Genomic DNA, 12,320 nt, shown 5'->3' with positions numbered 1-12,320 from the left:
TTCAAACTTCGAACGCGTATCGGATCTCTTCGGAGCAAGTGAAACATCGAAACGAGGATTCATCGTTCCTCGGTGTCGTTAACGGTGTTTAAATTGAATTAAATACGTTTTACAAAGGTACGATCGTTCGTTCGGTATATAGATAAAAGAGATTACGAGTTAATTGTACAGAATTGTATCAATAACTATTACCGATGAACAGATAGAAATTAGTACACCTATTTGAACCGACAACTTGAACAGTATTGGAAATAGAATGGACCGGACGTTCAATGCGAAATTGCGTGTTGAACTGAATTACCGACCGCGTGAAAAATCAGCGATTTTGCAGCGCACTCTAGGTTCAAGGATGAAGGTTTTGGGAACTACGTTGTATTCGAACTGACGACCGAAGTCGGTAAACTTAATTCCCGCGTTGTGAACACGGTTCCATTAATCCTTCCTTGAAAATACTTGGATAATCAGTTCCATCTATTCTCGTAGCTTTGTATTATGTATTACGAAATAGATAAATTGGAAAATTTTAATTACGCAAATGAAAAGAAAACGTCAAATAGTTGAAGAAGGTGCTAAACCACATTGAACAGGGAATATTTTTGATGTTACAGCTACCATGCAACTTATTAAAAGACTCATTTATACTCAAATCTATCTTTATCGATATTAAAGAGACTCGAAAGCTGGAATTTCTTTCTTTTCCTCGTAATTTAAGATCGGATAAGGGAAAGGGAAGAAGAAATTTTTCCTTAAAATGTGCAAAGTTCCATTTATTCTTACGACTTTATTGTATATCTTAAGAAACTGTTCTAAATTCGCAGCCAATTAGCTCGGTGCTACTCGCGACGAAGAATTATCGTTCCTCGCGAGTAACACCGATTACCAGGTCTCACCACGCGGAGGTTGCTGCGAGCGGAGACCCGGAGAGAGATAGATGGAATCAAAGTTCCATCGATCTCCCTCGACGCGCGATACAAACCAAGTTACCAAACCGAGGAGATCGAAGGAATCAAAGTTCCTTCGATCACCTGGTTCAGTTCTGCCGAGCAATCGCATTACGGAAAAATGAGGCAAAATTGGGAAAGACGCGACGCGAACCGTGGAGTTGTTCCTACTAGGTCGGTCCCGTTTCCCCTCAGTGGGCCCGATTCTCAAGGAAATGCGCGACGCCGTCCACTCCGCTAGGGGAGTGCCCCGTTTCTCCCAACTCCGCAGCCAGGAGCCACGCAGAGCGTGGACCTGACTCACGGAGGATGACGAAGAGAGGGTCTTACGATGGATCAAGGGCTTCCGCAGGGACCGGTGCGAACACCTGCCCCTGTGTTCGCAGCATGTTCTCTCGCAAAGCGGACGCACCAGAAGAGACGGCGATCGACCGTTCGGTCCACCTCCACGGCCGGTCACTTGCTTATGCAACAAGCAGAGGTGGCCGGACTGAGAAACGAGCAAGCGAGCAAAAAGAAGCTAAAGATTGGACAATTGCTCGGCAGATCACAGATATTCGTACACGGTGGCCTTAAAACTAACTTAGTCTGAGCTTAAGGGTAAAGAGGCGGCTGCGATGAGAGTGTATCTTCTTTCTTCTTTCTTCTTTCTTCTTTCTTCTTTCTTCTTTCTTCTTTCTTCTTTCTTCTTTCTTCTTTCTTCTTTCTTCGTTCGCCGATGCGTCTAGCCGAGAGAAAGGAATTGAAAATTGGGAATGGTTAAATACATGCCAAGCAGTAACAAATGTGCAGTAATAAGAAAATAAACGAAGCAGTGACAAAAAAATAAGCATGGAAAAACAAGTACGAATTAAAATTAGATAGTTAGTACGAAAGAAAGAAGTAAACATGTAAAAAAAAAAAAAAAGAAAAGAAAAAATTAGTTGGTCGCCATTACTGACAACCGCCCATCGGTGGTCAGTACCGGTCACCGAGAGGGCGATCAACGTCCATGGCTGTCCGCGGAGGGTCCAGGTACCTAAAATGGAGTTGTCCGTCCAGCTCGACGGCTCCTCCTGGAATGAAATTTTTGGCAACCGAGGGGGGCTATATATACCGAAAACAAGGTGACTTACCGTTACTTCGATTGTTATTGTTCGATTCAATCGAATATTTCGAGAAATTGACGGCTTTTTGACCATTATTTGTACTAGGACGTTGTTTATAATTGTTCAAACTATAATACTACGACGGTTGTTAATAATTATCATGAATAAACATCGAGATATTGCGAAATCTACGAAGACGAACGGTTTCGGTGAATGTTTGTTCATTTCCGCGATCGTTACTAACATTTACGCATGTTCCCAATATTGATCGAACAGTGTGCATCTTATTTATGCATTAAAAATGATTAAGTACCTTATAGAAATTGATTTCGATCGAGATTCGAAGTGAAAACGTGTTTCGTAAAGTTTTAAAGCATGGAAAGCAACAATTGTCTATTTCGTACATTAATTTAACATTTCTTTAATTCTTGTAATTTACACAGTACGCGCAAAAGTTGCATTTTTTACTTAAAAGCGTCCAAATTCAATTCATTGCTTTTTTAGAAAGAAAAATCATCGCGATGAACATTTGTGAGTCGATAATCGATACGTGTAGCCTTGAGAATGTCAGTTGGACCTCAACGAAAAATTTCTTCGCGAACAAACAATATTTCAACGAAATGACATTTTAAGCCATTATTTGTACTAAAATATTGTTAATAATTATTTAATCTATGGTCCTACGATGGTTGTCAATAGTTAGGATAAATAAACATCAAGATATTTCGAAATCTACGAAAGCGAACGGTTTCGGTGAATGTTTGTTCATTTCCGCGATCGTTACTAACATTTACGCATGTTCCCAATATTGATCGAACAGTGTGCATCTTATTTATGCATTAAAAATGATTAAGCACCTTATAGAAATTGATTTCGATCGAGATTCGAAGTGAAAACGTGTTTCGTAAAGTTTTAAAGCATGGAAAGCAACAATTGTCTATTTCGCACATTAATTAAACATTTCTTTAATTCTTGTAATTTACACAGTACGCGCAAAAGTTGCATTTTTTACCTAAAAGCGTCCAAATTCAATTAATCGCTTTTTTAGATAGAAAAATCATCGCGATGAACATTTGTCAATCGATAATCGATACGTGTGGCCTTGACAATGTCGGTTGAACGTAAATGAAAAATTCCACCGCGAACGAAAAATACTTCAACGAAATGATATTTCAAGCCATTATTTGTACTAGGACATTGTTACTAATTGTTTAACCTATGGTTCTACGATGGTTGTTAATAATTATGATAAATAAACATCAAGATATTGCGAAATCTACGAAGACGAACGATTTCGGTGAATGTTTGTTCATTTCCGCGATCGTTACTAACATTTACGCATGTTCCCAATATTGATCGAACAGTGTGCATCTTATTTATGCATTAAAAATGATTAAGTACCTTATAGAAATTGATTTCGATCGAGATTCGAAGTGAAAACGTGTTTCGTAAAGTTTTAAAGCATGGAAAGCAACAATTGTCTATTTCGCACATTAATTAAACATTTCTTTAATTCTTGTAATTTACACAGTACGCGCAAAAGTTGCATTTTTTACCTAAAAGCGTCCAAATTCAATTAATCGCTTTTTTAGATAGAAAAATCATCGCGATGAACATTTGTGAATCGATAATCGATACGTGTAGCCTTGAGAATGTCAGTTGGACCTCAATGAAAAATTTCTTCGCGAACAAAGAATATTTGAAGAAATTGATGGCTTTTAAGCCATTATTTGTACTAGGACATTGTTATTAATTGTTTAAACTATGTTCCTTCGATGGTTGTTAATAATTAGGGTAAATAAACATCAAAATATTTCGAAATCTACGAAGACGAACGGTTTCGGTGAATGTTTGTTCATTTCCACCATTGTTACTAACATTTACACCTGTTTCCAATAGTGATCGAACAATGTGCATCTTATTTATGCATTACAAATGATTAAGTAACTTATAGTAATCGATTTTGATCGAGATTCGAAGTAAAAACGTGTTTCGTAAAGTTTTAAAGAATGGAAAGCAACAATTGTCTATTTCGTACATTAATTTAACATTTCTTTAATTCTTACAATTTACACAGTACGCGCAGAAGTTGCATTTTTTACTTAAAAGCGTCGAAATTCAATTAATCGCTTTTTTAGATAGAAAAATCATCGCGATGAACATTTGTGAATCGATAATCGATACGTGTAGCCTTGAGAATGTCAGTTGGACCTCAATGAAAATTTCCACCGCGAACGAAAAATACTTCAACGAAATGATATTTCAAGCCATTATTTGTACTAGGACATTGTTACTAATTGTTTAACCTATGGTTCTACGATGGTTGTTAATAATTATGATAAATAAACATCAAGATATTGCGAAATCTACGAAGGCGAACGGTTTCGGTGAATGTTTGTTTATTTCCGCGATTGTTATTAACATTTACGCATATTCCGAACATTTATATTACAGAATACATCTTATTTATGCATTGTAAATTATTAATTTGCCTATAGAAATTAAATTCGATCGAAAAATAAAGTAAACCGTGGTATGTTTCTCGATTTTCGATCAAAATTAATATTCATAAAGTAATTAATGATTTATAAATGCATAAACAAGATACACATTGTAACGTTAATATTCGGAAGGTGTGTAAATGTTAATAACAATAGCGGAAATGAAGAAACATTCACCGAAACCGTTCGCATCCGAAGATTTTGCAATATCTTGATGTTTAGTTATCATAATTATTAGTTACACATAGTTTATACAATTATTAACAATATTATAGTATAAATAATGGCTTAAAACGTCATTTCGTTGAAATATTCTTTGTTCGCGAAGGAATTTTTCATTGAGATGCAACTGACACTCAAGGCTACACTTGTTGATCACGATGATTTTTCTATTTAGAAAAACGATTAATTGAATTTCGACGCTTTTGAGTAAAAAATGCAACTTTTGCGCGTATTGCGCAAATTATAAGAATTAAATAAGTTTTAAATTAATGTACCAAACAGACAATTATTACTTCCATGCATTAAAACTTTACGAAACACGTTTTTACTTCGCATCTCGATCAAAATCAATTTCTATAAGTTATTTAATCATGTGTAATGCATAAATAAGATGTACATTGTTCGATCACTATTGGAAACAGATGTAAATGTTAGTAACAATGGTGGAAATGAACAAACATTCACCGAAACCGTTCGTCTTCGTAGATTTCTGAATATCTTGATGTTTATTTCTGATAATTATTAACAACCATCGTAGGAACATAGTTTAAACAATTAGTAACAATGTCCTAGTATAAATAATGGCTTGAAATATCATTTCGTTGAAGTATTTTTCCTTCGCGGTGGAATTTTTCATTTACGTTCAACCGACATTGTCAAGGCCACACATATCGATTATCGACTCACAAATGTTCATCGCGATGATTTTTCTATCTAGAAAAGCAATTAATTGAATTTCGATGATTTTAAATAAAAAATGCAACTTCTGCGCGTACTGTGTAAATTATAAGAATTAAAGAAATGTTAAATTAATGTACGAAATAGACAATTGTTGGTTTCCATGCATTAAAACTATACGAAACACGTTTTTACTTCGCATCTCGATCAAAATCAATTTCTATAAGTTATTTAATCATGTGTAATGCATAAATAAGATGTACATTGTTCGATCACTATTGGAAACAGATGTAAATGTTAGTAACAATGGTGGAAATGAACAAACATTCACCGAAACCGTTCGTCTTCGTAGATTTCGCAATATCTTGATGTTTATTTATCCTAATTATTGACAACCATCGTAGAACCATAGATTAAATAATTATTAACAATGTTTTAGTACAAATAATGGCTTAAAATGTCATTTCGTTGAAATATTGTTTGTTCGCGAAGAAATTTTTCGTTGAGGTCCAACTGACATTCTCAAGGCTACACGTATCGATTATCGACTCACAAATGTTCATCGCGATGATTTTTCTATCTAAAAAAGCGATTAATTGAATTTCGATGCTTTTAAGTAAAAAATGCAACTTCTGCGCGTACTGTGTAAATTACAAGAATTAAAGAAATGTTAAATTAATGTACGAAATAGACAATTGTTGCTTTCCATGCTTTAAAACTTTACGAAACACGTTTTCACTTCGAATCTCGATCGAAATCAATTTCTATAAGGTACTTAATCATTTTTAATGCATAAATAAGATGCACACTGTTCGATCAATATTGGGAACATGCGTAAATGTTAGTAACGATCGCGGAAATGAACAAACATTCACCGAAACCGTTCGTCTTCGTAGATTTCGCAATATCTCGATGTTTATTCATGATAATTATTAACAACCGTCGTAGTATTATAGTTTGAACAATTATAAACAACGTCCTAGTACAAATAATGGTCAAAAAGCCGTCAATTTCTCGAAATATTCGATTGAATCGAACAATAACAATCGAAGTAACGGTAAGTCACCTTGTTTTTGGTATATATAGCCCCCCTCGGTTGCCAAAAATTTCATTCCAGGAGGAGCCGTCGAGCTGGACGGACAACTCCATTTTAGGTACCTGGACCCTCCGCGGACAGCCATGGACGTTGATCGCCCTCTCGGTGACCGGTACTGACCACCGATGGGCGGTTGTCAGTAATGGCGACCAACTAATTTTTTCTTTTCTTTTTTTTTTTTTTACATGTTTACTTCTTTCTTTCGTACTAACTATCTAATTTTAATTCGTACTTGTTTTTCCATGCTTATTTTTTTGTCACTGCTTCGTTTATTTCCTTATTACTGCACATTTGTTACTGCTTGGCATGTATTTAACCATTCCCAATTTTCAATTCCTTTCTCTCGGCTAGACGCATCGGCGAACGAAGAAAGAAGAAAGAAGAAAGAAGAAAGAAGAAAGAAGATACACTCTCATCGCAGCCGCCTCTTTACCCTTAAGCTCAGACTAAGTTAGTTTTAAGGCCACCGTGTACGAATATCTGTGATCTGCCGAGCAATTGTCCAATCTTTAGCTTCTTTTTGCTCGCTTGCTCGTTTCTCAGTCCGGCCACCTCTGCTTGTTGCATAAGCAAGTGACCGGCCGTGGAGGTGGACCGAACGGTCGATCGCCGTCTCTTCTGGTGCGTCCGCTTTGCGAGAGAACATGCTGCGAACACAGGGGCAGGTGTTCGCACCGGTCCCTGCGGAAGCCCTTGATCCATCGTAAGACCCTCTCTTCGTCATTCTCCGTGAGTCAGGTCCACGCTCTGCGTGGCTCCTGGCTGCGGAGTTGGGAGAAACGGGGCACTCCCCTAGCGGAGTGGACGGCGTCGCGCATTTCCTTGAGAATCGGGCCCACTGAGGGGAAACGGGACCGACCTAGTAGGAACAACTCCACGGTTCGCGTCGCGTCTTTCCCAATTTTGCCTCATTTTTCCGTAATGTGATTGCTCGGCAGAATTAAACGAGGAGATCGAAGGAACGTTGATTCCTTCTATCTCTGCAGTTGGAATAAGTTAGCTTTAAGGGTGTGATCTGCCAAGCAATTGTCCAATCTTTAGCTTAATTTTGCTCGCTTCCTCGTTCCTCCGTGTAGGTGGTCCGAACGGTCTATCGCCGTCTCCTCCGGTGTGTCCGCTTCCAGAGGGGGCATGTTGCGAGCACAGGAGCAGGCATTTTTGCCGGTCCCTGCGAAAGCCTCCGAACTAAGACCCTCTCGTCGTAAAGATGGAGAAACGGGGCACTCCTCTAGGGGAGTGGATGGCGTCGTTCGTTTCCTCTCGAATCGGGCCCACCGAGGGGACACGGGATAGACCTAGTAGGACCAACTGCACGGTTCGCGTCGCGTCTTTCCCAATTTTGCCTAATTTTTCCATAATGTGATTGCTCGGCAGAACTGAACCAGGTGATCGAAGGAACTTTGATTCCTTCGATCTCCTCGGTTTGGTAACTTGGTTTGTATCGCGCGTCGAGGGAGATCGATGGAACTTTGATTCCATCTATCTCTCTCCGGGTCTCCGCTCGCAGCAACCTCCGCGTGGTGAGACCTGGTAATCGGTGTTACTCGCGAGGAACGATAATTCTTCGTCGCGAGTAGCACCGAGCTAATTGGCTGCGAATTTAGAACAGTTTCTTAAGGTATAAGATAAAGTCGTAAGAATAAATGGAACTTTGCACATTTTATGGAAAAATTTCTTCTTCCCTTTCCCTTATCCAATCGTAAATTACGAGGAAAAGAAAGAAATTCCAGCTTTCGAGTCCCTTTAATATCGATAAAGATAGATTTGAATATAAATGAGTCTTTTAATAAATTGCATGGTAGCTGTAACATTAAAAATATTCCCTGTTCAATGTGGTCTGGGTTAGAATCTAGAATAGTTTTTATCATTTAAATTATAAGAAATATACAAATGCAAAATTGATGTATCGAATAAAGTATCATTACTTTCTATGATTGGTAACGTTAAGAAACGTTGCAGAAGCTATCTTTTATATGAAAAGATTGTGCATCGCGAGTAATACCGAGCTACTTGATTGTGTAGCTAGACTAGTTCTTAATATATAAGAATAAATTCTGTATTATAACGTAGAAAATATTTTCCAGCGCATAAAAATGTACGATACTTAAAATATTATGACAAAAAGTAAGAGAACGATCGTAACTGGTAAAAACATGTATGTTACATTAAATGAACCAAACATATTCGGAATATCTCAAACTTTTTATTAATTTCAACTCTCCTGACCCTTCCCTGCGTTGCCATGAATCACGTCACCAATAATTGAATGCCGTCATTTCCAAGAATCCGCGAATAGGAATACCTCCTCGACGATCGTGTTCTCTTAATACCAAAGACCCAAAATCATTCTCTAAAATTTTTTCCCCGATTTTCAGACTTTGGTATCGGGAGAACACGATCGTCGAGTAGGTATTCCTATTCCGTCCACTCCACGAAACGACGTAATTTCCAAGAAATTCTCGCCTTATTGGAATCAGACACAATTTCTACGAATTTCCAGGACTTCTTAAAATTAACGTCATTTCTCCGAATCTACGGTACACGAATACCTCCGCGACGATCGTGTTCTCCTAATACAATAGGACCTAATACCCCTCCTAATACTAAACTTTCTTCGACTGGTTTCAATTCCCTGAAAACCCGAGTCCGCGGAATTTCTTGGAAGTGACGTCGATCGTTCGAAAAGTTCCATTTGAACATTGTCCGCGTGGAGTAGCCCCGAAAACGCGAGGATAGAAAATGCTAGTCGAACGATAAGGTTTTTGTAACGGGCACGGTTTCCCTTGAAAGCTACCCGGGATCGATTGTACATCTCGCGGTTGCAACGGCGAACGCTGCAGCTCACAATGCCTACGGAGTTTTTTTTCGAGCAGACGTGGTTGCACACCGTGTTTTCTGCGGGCCGTACTTTCCGCGAAAGTTTCCTTTGTTCCGTTCGTGGTGGTGCTCCCTGAGGGCATTCGTCGAACAACTATCGTTAAAATCAACGGTACTTTGGCAAAATTGTAACTTCCAACGGTGTAGAAAATGGTAGGCGTTCTCCAACCGGGTCCCGGTCGAGCACGAGAAACGATATCGTGCTTTTCGCGCCAAGTCGTTGGCAATCGTTTCTGGCACGTTCGGACGTTACCTGTCGACGTTCGAAAGCTGAAAACTTCGCAACGCGACAACCTGGGTTACAGCTACCCCTCGATTTTAAACGAGAGACAGTCCCCCGGAAGTTGAAACGATCCAGCTGATCTCCGTTCATCCGGCTCGCGTAATCGCAGCGTTGTAATTTCGTTCCGTAATATCGTTTCCCCGAAACCTTGCGAACCTATTGGAAAATTCATTTCGAGGATCCACTTTCCTCAGGATTTACCGAACACCCCGTACAGCTCGATTGAAACGAACCGTCCTATTTCCCGGCAGGTGGATACAAAATGATGAACGCATTGTGGAATTGTATAACAATGTCTGCATTGGACTTTTTCAGCGAGCGCAGGGATGCAAGATGCAGTTGGGCTATTTGCTCGAATGGAATTCTGAGTTTTCTTTTCGAGTTCATCCTTTCTACTCGCCAGGCTGTGTGTAATATTGGGTTGTTCTGAAAGTAATTTCGTTTAACAGAATGGAGAATGTATAATTTAATATAATGTTTATACACTCTGAAAAAATTGTGTTTCATTTTCACCAAAAAGATGAGATGAATTTCTGAATAATTAAATGGTATCGAGAGAAGAAATAGAGAGAATTAATAATACTTCGCTTCCTTTCTCCATAAGTGCATCGATGCAAGGTGCAATTGCACTATTTGCTCGAATGGAATTGTAAGTTTCCTTTTCGAGTTCATCCGTTCTGCTCGCCAGGCTGTGTGTAATATTGGGTTGTTCTGAAAGTAATTTCGTTTAACAAAATGGAGAATGTATAATTTAATAAAATGTTTATACACTCTAAAAAAATCGTATTGCATTATCACCAAAAAGACGAGATGACTTTTCGAATAAACTAATATTATCGAGGGAAGAAATAGAAAGAAAGAAATAATACTTCGCTTCCTTTCTCCATAAATGCACCGATACAAGATGCAGGGATGCAAGATGCAGTTGCACTATTTGCTCGAATGGAATTGTAAGTTTTCTTTTCGAGTTCATCCGTTCTGCTCGCCAGGCGGTGTGTAATATTGGGTTGTTCTGAAAGTGATTTCGTTTAACAAAATGGAGAATGTATAATTTAATAAAATGTTTATACGCTCTAAAAAAATCGTATTGCATTATCACCAAAAAGACGAGATGACTTTTCGAATAAACTAATATTATCGAGGGAAGAAATAGAAAGAAAGAAATAATACTTCGCTTCCTTTCTCCATAAATGCACCGATACAAGATGCAGGGATGCAAGATGCAGTTGCACTATTTGCTCGAATGGAATTGTAAGTTTTCTTTTCGAGTTCATCCGTTCTGCTCGCCAGGCGGTGTGTAATATTGGGTTGTTCTGAAAGTGATTTCGTTTAACAAAATGGAGAATGTATAATTTAATAAAATGTTTATACGCTCTAAAAAAATCGTGTTTTTACCAAAAACAAACGAGATGACTTTCCAAACAAGCTAATGGTATCGAGGGAAGAGATAGAGAGAAATGAATAACACTTCGCTCCGAGTTGTAGTATTCTTTTCTCTATAAGTGCACCGATGCAAAGTGCAATTGCACTATTTCCTCGAACGAATACCTAGGTTTCTTTTCGGGTAGATCGATTCTTCGTATTGTTACGAGTATAATAGCATTAGGGTATGGGATTGGTAAAATGAATAGCTCGCGAGATAGACGAAATGAATTCCATAACGACACCATTGAGAAACGACTTGTTACACGACGATGGAATCTTCTTACAAAATTCTTTCCCCTGATACCATTCCCCTTGCAATAACCGTGTAATCCGTATTTCATTCAGAACTCTGTAAATATTGAAATAAAAAAAATTCTTTAAATTTATTACTCCCTTGCGATTAAAAAGGGAACCAAGATTATAGAATCTCGTAGTACTCTCCAAGAAAAATAAAAAAGATTGCACAACTCCAAGCACGAACGTCCACAACCTTATATAACGGGTGCTCGAATAAAAATGTTAAAGTGCGATTAGTAAATCACCCTATCCGTACAAAATTATACAAACAAGTCGAACCGAACGATTCATGGTGTTATTCGATATTCCATACAGTTCTATAATTCCCCCTGGACAAAAATTAAAAAGGAAAAACGTTACAAATTTAAAGAAAATTTAAAATTGAAAATACATAAAAGAAAAATGAAATTGAATCTTACAAGAAATTTGAAGTGTAATTTAAAAATATTTAAAAGAAGAATGAAATTTAATCTTACAAGAAATTTGAAGTGTAATTTAAAAATATTTGAAAGAAATATGAAATTGAATCTTACAAGAAAAATGAAATTGAATTTCACAAGAAAGTTGAAGTGTAATTTAATAATATTTAAAAGAAAAATGAAATTGAATTTCACAAGAAATTTGAAGTGTAATTTAAAAATACTTCAAAGAAAAATGAAATTGAATTTCACAAGAAAGTTGAAGTGTAATTTAAAAATATTTAAAAGAAAAATGAAATTGAATTTCACAAGAAAGTTGAAGTGTAATTTAAAAATATTTAAAAGAAAAATGAAATTGAATCTTACAAGAAAAATGAAATTGAATTTCACAAGAAAGTTGAAGTGTAATTTAAAAATATTTAAAAGAAAAATGAAATTGAATTCTACAAGAAACTTGAAGTGTAATTTAAAAATATTTAAAAGAAAAATGAAA

This window comes from Ptiloglossa arizonensis, chromosome 2 (assembly GCF_051014685.1).
Source record: "Ptiloglossa arizonensis isolate GNS036 chromosome 2, iyPtiAriz1_principal, whole genome shotgun sequence".
Taxonomy (NCBI): Eukaryota; Metazoa; Arthropoda; class Insecta; order Hymenoptera; family Colletidae; genus Ptiloglossa; species Ptiloglossa arizonensis.
This window is presented reverse-complemented; position numbering follows the sequence as displayed.